The sequence below is a fragment of the Euprymna scolopes genome, chromosome 9 (assembly GCF_053919585.1).
Source record: "Euprymna scolopes isolate OS-2025 chromosome 9, ASM5391958v1, whole genome shotgun sequence".
NCBI classification, from domain to species: domain Eukaryota; kingdom Metazoa; phylum Mollusca; class Cephalopoda; order Sepiida; family Sepiolidae; genus Euprymna; species Euprymna scolopes.
Genome location: NC_136490.1, coordinates 124841979 through 124848353, shown reverse-complemented (window position 1 = coordinate 124848353; position 6375 = coordinate 124841979). Strand labels below are relative to the sequence as shown.

Sequence of the window (6375 nt, the reverse complement as noted above, 5' to 3'; positions counted from 1 at the left end):
GGAGATATCCCTACCACACGGAAAGCCATCTTTAATGTAGGCATATATTCCATGCCCATGGCGATCTTGGATGTTAAGTTAGAGTTTCCATTAATTATGGACTCATCTAGGGAAGTGGTCGGCCCTATTCCAGTTTCGCTAAGAAAGAATATGTCCGGTGTCGTCTCCTGTAATTGGGTTTCAACCTCTGGAAGGTTGGAACGTAGACCCCTGATGTTGGAGAAGGAGACATGGTAATAGGTGTCTACGTTGGAAGATGGGGTTCTAGGTTTATTCGAGTTTTTTTCTGGAGATGTTTCATGTTGAGTTTTTGGGATTTGTGGAACAGGTCGGCATACTTGGTTAGAGCAGTACAGAGAGGGGAAGTAAGAGAGAAAAAGACAGGAATTTTTTTTTGTAGTACATGAAAAGGTAAAGCCGTAACAATTACCCACTAGTATGGCATCGAGAGGCCCCACCAGAGACTACTACATGGTCCAGAATCCATTCACCAAATGGCAATACAGCAGTCCCAGTACTTTGCGCCTGCTAATAGGACAGCCTCCTTAGTGGTTACTCCAAGATTCGGGTCCCTGACTATCAGGCAAATAACGTCAGCCCAGATAAAACGTTTACCTCCAGAACCCTTACTAGTGACATGGCCACAAGGATAGACATAGACAGAAAAATTTTCGACATCTCAGACTACTGTTTACAAGTACTACCGACCTTTAAAGCAGCTTTTTCTTCGCCCTTTGTCAGAAAAATCACTCATTTGCATGAGGAGTGAGGGACAAAAAAGGAGAAGCGAATGTTACTGGAGTGCCGATAACACATCCACTGTATTATCTACTCTCCATTAAAGCAAAAAAGGGGGGATAGGTACGAGGGACATATTAAGATCTACTTAGTAGAAGTTCGGGGCTCAGTTATCAATTCAGGACGCTTTTGAAGATAATCTCCGCTCCCATATTAATGGGTGGATGTTTTGGCATTATATATCTCGAGTTTGAATAATTCGAGCTTCACCTTATAATTAAAATTCAATAATTAACTTTCATCAATTTGTGAAGTCGGCTTAATATCAATTTACATTTGAGTTTAGATAATTATTCAAGATTTTAATTTGGGAGGTTCTCGTTTACATAGGTGACATTTTTTTCTTTCCGTTTTAACAAGACGATATTGGTTAACAGCATATTTGACAAATATTTCAGAACAGAACAAAAAAGCAAGACAAGATAGGTAAAATTTAGTTACGAGTTTTTAAGTCAAAGCTGTAAAAAGACAACAGTTGCCGGTAATTAGTACAAATTACGTTCAAAAGTTGATTTTGATACAAAAAAATTATACGGAAAATCGAAAAATTAAAAAAAAATGAATCATAAAGAAAAGTGTCTCCGTTGCATTTAATAATATTTGCTTGAATATATATATATATATATATATATATATATATATATATATATATATATATATATATATATATATATATATATATATATATATATATATATACGCTGTTTTGGAAAAAAAGAAAACAACCAAATGAATTTATAAACTGGTGATCAATGTTTCGTTCCTATTTCAAGGGACATCCTCATATTAAGAATGGTCTATGATCGTTTTCTTTTTCTGCATTTTCCCTTTTAATATTCTTTTTTCAAATCAACATAACGTCAACCATCGCTGGTATTTTATTTTTATTCATATATATATATATATATATATATATATATATATATATATATATATATATCAATCAATATTTAGTACAATAGTGCTCAATATGTTAGTAGAGCTAGCTTGAAGTGGTCGGCCCTATGCGAGTTTTGCTTAGGAACAATATGTCCGGTTTCGTCTCCTGCAATTGGGTTTCAACCTCTGCAAAGTTGGAACGTAGACCTCTAATGTTAAATAAAGAGACATGGTAGTAGGGGTGTATATTGGAGGATGGGGTTCTAGGTTTGTTCGTGTTTTTTTTTTCCTGGAGATAATTCATGTTGAGGTTTTGGGATTTGTGGAACAGGCCGACAGACTTGGTTAGAGCAAGATTAGAGAGGGAAAGTAAGAGAAAAAGACAGGAATTTTTTTTTGTAGCACATAAGGTAAAGCCGTAACAATTACCCACTAGTATGGCATCGAGAGGCCCCACCAGAAACTACTGCATGGTCCAGAATCCATTCACCAAATGGCAATACAGCAGCCCCAGTACTTTGCACCTGCTGATTGGACAGCCTCCTTAGTGGTTAATCCAATGTTTGGATCCCTGACTACCAGACGGATAACGTCAGCCCAGATGAAACGTTTACCTCCAGCACCCTTACTAGTGACATGGCCACAAGAAAATTTCCGACATTTCAGACTACTGTCCACGCAAGTACTGCCGACCTAGAAAGCAGCTTTTTCTTCACCCTTTATCAGAAAAAATCACTCATTGCAAATGAGGACTGAGGGACAAATAAGGAGAAGCAAGAGTTACTGGAGCTACCAATAACACATTCACAGTGCATCATCTTCTCTCCATTTTAAAAAAAAGGAAAGGTTAAAAAATAAAAAGGTCAGAGATAAAGAGGTTAGAAAAAATATATTATGTACAAGGGATATATTAATATTTACTTAATATAAGTCCGTTGCTCCATTACAAATTTAGGAAGATATTTAAAAATAGTCTCCCCTCCCATATTAATGCGTAGATTTGAGATGTTACACACAGAAATTATGTATCAGGTATGATTAATAGTAATAAAAAAAATTAACCTTTCTATAAGTAGACATTTCCTCCTTTTTAGGTTGCTGGCGCAAAAAGAACTAACCCTGAAATGGCATTTAGCTCGATAGAGGGAGCCCACGTTCTTTGCAGCAGCCTTCACAATGTCCTTAGTGTATTTGGTGTGAATATAATATTATGGTGACTAAAAACTCTAGCAAGGGTTGTTTAGCTCTTCCACTGCAGGAACGTAGGCATCAGGGTCGGAAAGTAGGATTGAGAAATCAGCGCCCCCGAGGAGGGCGCACTCTGGCTTGCAAAAAGTGCCTGGGCAATCCCATCGGCATTCCCCGGTAAGGGCGCCTCAGGCGATTAGCATTAAACTCAAAGAGAGACAGCAAAGCCTGGGAGGGTGGACTCTCTAAAACTAAACTCCCACCGCAAAATCAACAGGGACCCGATCATTACAGAAATGATCTCTGTTGATTTTGAAGGATACTTAGCCGAAGGTAGAGTGATAAGGATGATCATAGATCCCTCCCTCCCCCATTTTTTTATTGGCCTTGTGCCTAATTTTATTTTGTCAAAATAAAATCTATAAATCACGCTTACTGATTTCTAGTGATAAAAACTTAGACAATAATAAAATAGAGCGACAAGATGATCGTAAGCTTCCACTCCTCACATTTTTGAATGGCCTTGTACCTAACTTAATTTTTATTGTATCTTCTTTTTTTTTTCAGAATTAATTAATTCCTTGAAAATACTGCGTTTGAATGTCAGATTTAATTGTAGTTTTAGAAAGAGAAAATCTTTTTTTAGTTTTGATTTTTGTTTCCCTATTGGGAAACTGGGCTGAAATTCCTGGAGGTATTGCAATACCAGGTCAACCCGTGGCAAAGGTGGAGCAAGCCCCTTACTCTTCGCCAGGTTGCAAAAATCTGTTCAATATCATAATACCCAATGTAGGGTGATATCAGATATTAAGCTGATAAGGACAGATACTACAACGCGATCTTAGCCAATAGGCAGGAAGCAATGGTATTTAGTCGTATCGGCCCCGGACTTGGCATTATCTACTGCCAAGCCCTCATTTGGGGTCCGATACAACTTAGGCACAAAGGCCAGTAAGGGGGAGGTGGGGAAGAAAACGGGACTTTGCTAAATTCGCTAGCTAAACTTGCGTTGAAAAGCAAGTATTTTATTTAGAAAACCCTATACTAGATTCTATCATAACTCATCCGCCTACATTCTTACCAGGACCTACTTAAAAGAGACAGCTCCCCAGCTTATCGGGATGGCGGGCGACACTCGTACTGTTTGAAAAGAAAAAACATTTATTTACAGACAACAAAACAAAAATAATATTTACAAACTTAAGCGTATTTTTTTTTTTTTTTTTTTTTTTTTATAAATGGGGGTGAGATGATGGGGAGGGGGGCAAACTAAAATACACCCAAAAAAGAAAGAAAAAGAAAACAACTTAATAAAATGCCTATGGGGGCGGGTTAGTAAGGGGACCCTCCCTACCTAACGGCTGGTCTGTCGTATGAAACGCCTACTGTCTTCCGGTCCACTTCCCCCGGGGGGAAAGGGTGAAAGCAAGCAGGTCGTTCCCTAGGGGGGAGTGGAGGAACTAGGAATTTGTAAGAAAAAATAAATTAGGGTCGGGGATAACAGGGATGGATGGCGTCTTCCAAGATAATGTACGTAAGGGGAAAAAACAGGCCGAGGACAAAATAAAACAGGTGGACTTTGGGCATCATTGGAAGCTCTCCTAGTGGCCAATCTATCAAAAACAAAAAACTACGGGGACAGGATCAAACTCTCATACACCCTAGTCTAGGCCCTAAATAAAGTATATGCTTTCCACTCTAGGTGGTTACTCTGCCTAACTAGCAAACCTACTCCTACCCATGATTACGGGGTAAACCCCGTATTAACATATGAGGGGCTGGGTTCCGAGTGCACGACAATCGAAACTTCAGCACCTCCAGACGAATAACTAGGGTGGAAACACAAGCTCATACCTAGCTCCTCGTCGGATGCACAAACTAGTGTTGTGCACCCATCTCCTATCAAAGTCTATGCGGGGCAATCTTTCCCAATCACATCTGATTTTTATTTTAAGTTGATGCTTAAAATAAACAACCAGATCCTGATCGGAAACAGATCGTCCCTAATAGACAATGCCCAGACGTGAAACCCACGTCACTAACCTAGCTACAGCCAGTATCGCCAGAAACACCGCCCGTTTCTCCCTGATAAACGGCGGGTCCACATTGTCAACCACGTACGCCAAATCAAGTGGCACCGACCGCTCGGGGTCGATGCAAGCCGTTACCCCTTCGACATACCTCCAGAGACTCCGCACCCCGCTGCAAAGAAAGAACGCGTGTTCACGCGTTTCATCTTCGTCCTCATCGTTGCAGCGTGGGCACGGGGGATAGTAATAATCAGCATCCCTAAAATCCCTGGCAAGGCGCCCAACTCCACAGCGAGAGAACTTCCCCCCTCGACAGATGTAGCCGCTCCACCAGCGGATCGTTCGCGGTACCCTCCACTAACTCCTCATATAGCCTCCACCTAGGCCGTGCAAGGTCACTGGACCCCGGCAATACCCTAAGGGCGGTTCGGCATTCGGTCAGGAAGCGCCTTTCCCCCGCTGGTCTTCGGCGACCTTCGGCGGCGGGGTCGGTTAACAGCCGTGGGAAAGCGTGCTCCACGGCTGGTACCCAGGGTGCCTCCTCTAACAGTGTCCGACTCAGGAACGCCAATCTTTCTGCGTGTTGGTGGCTGCGCAGATCAGGCATCCCCAAGCCTCCCTCGCTAAGCTTCTGCGTACAGACCTGTCTACGGACATACGGCTTTCCCTCCTTCCAAAGCAGTTTGAAAAGGAGGCGCTCTAAAGCCTTACAGCGGTCCGCAGGCAGGGGAAGAACAGATAAATGGTAAAGGATCAACGGAAACACGTAAGTGGCGCATGCCTCCGCACGACCCTTCAAGGACAATTTCCTCCGAATCCAAGTCCCGACAGACGATTCGACCTTAGTCTGTACCTCCAACCAATTTTTGTCCAGCTGGAGATCCGGCCCGAACCACACACCGAGGATCTTAACCGGGCCATCAGTCCAGCCGAACGCACCTGGAAGCGAGTTTACCCCGGTCCAGGCGCTCAACCGCAGGCCAACGAACTTGCTGCGATTGATCACGGCCCCTGTGACAACTTCATACTCAGCGATCGCCTCTATCACCACTTCGATGTCGTTACGACTGGCTGCGAAAACGGTGACATCATCAGCGTACGCGGACACCCTGGCAACTCGGCCGCCAGGTAGAGCAATGCCGCGTAGGACTGGTCTCGCCGCCTCGTCCCTTAATTTACGAAGAAAGGGCTCCAACGCCAGGACATAGAGCAGAGGCGACAGAGGACAGCCCTGCCGCACCGACCAGGAGACCCCAAAGGACTCCAACAACCTACCATTGACTTGCACCACCACCACGGGGTCACGATACAGGGCGGAGATCCACTTGCATAAGTCCGGACCAAAGCCGGCGGCTTCCACAACAGCCCTCAGGAACCCATAGTCCACCCTATCGAATGCCTTGGACTGATCTAAATTGATCAGTGCGGCTTCTGTGTCGTCTTCTAACCCCTCTATTATCGTGCGAACCAAGTGCAGATT

General features: G+C 43.1%; 1 non-coding gene across 1 annotated transcript; it reads right to left on the bottom strand.

Moving 5' to 3' along the window:
* Positions 1-3534: 3534 nt before the first annotated feature.
* LOC145285244 (U2 spliceosomal RNA) lies at positions 3535-3729 on the bottom strand. The gene has a single exon (XR_013869046.1). It is a non-coding gene; the product is annotated as a U2 spliceosomal RNA (small nuclear RNA).
* Between the last annotated feature and the right edge of the window lie 2646 nt (positions 3730-6375).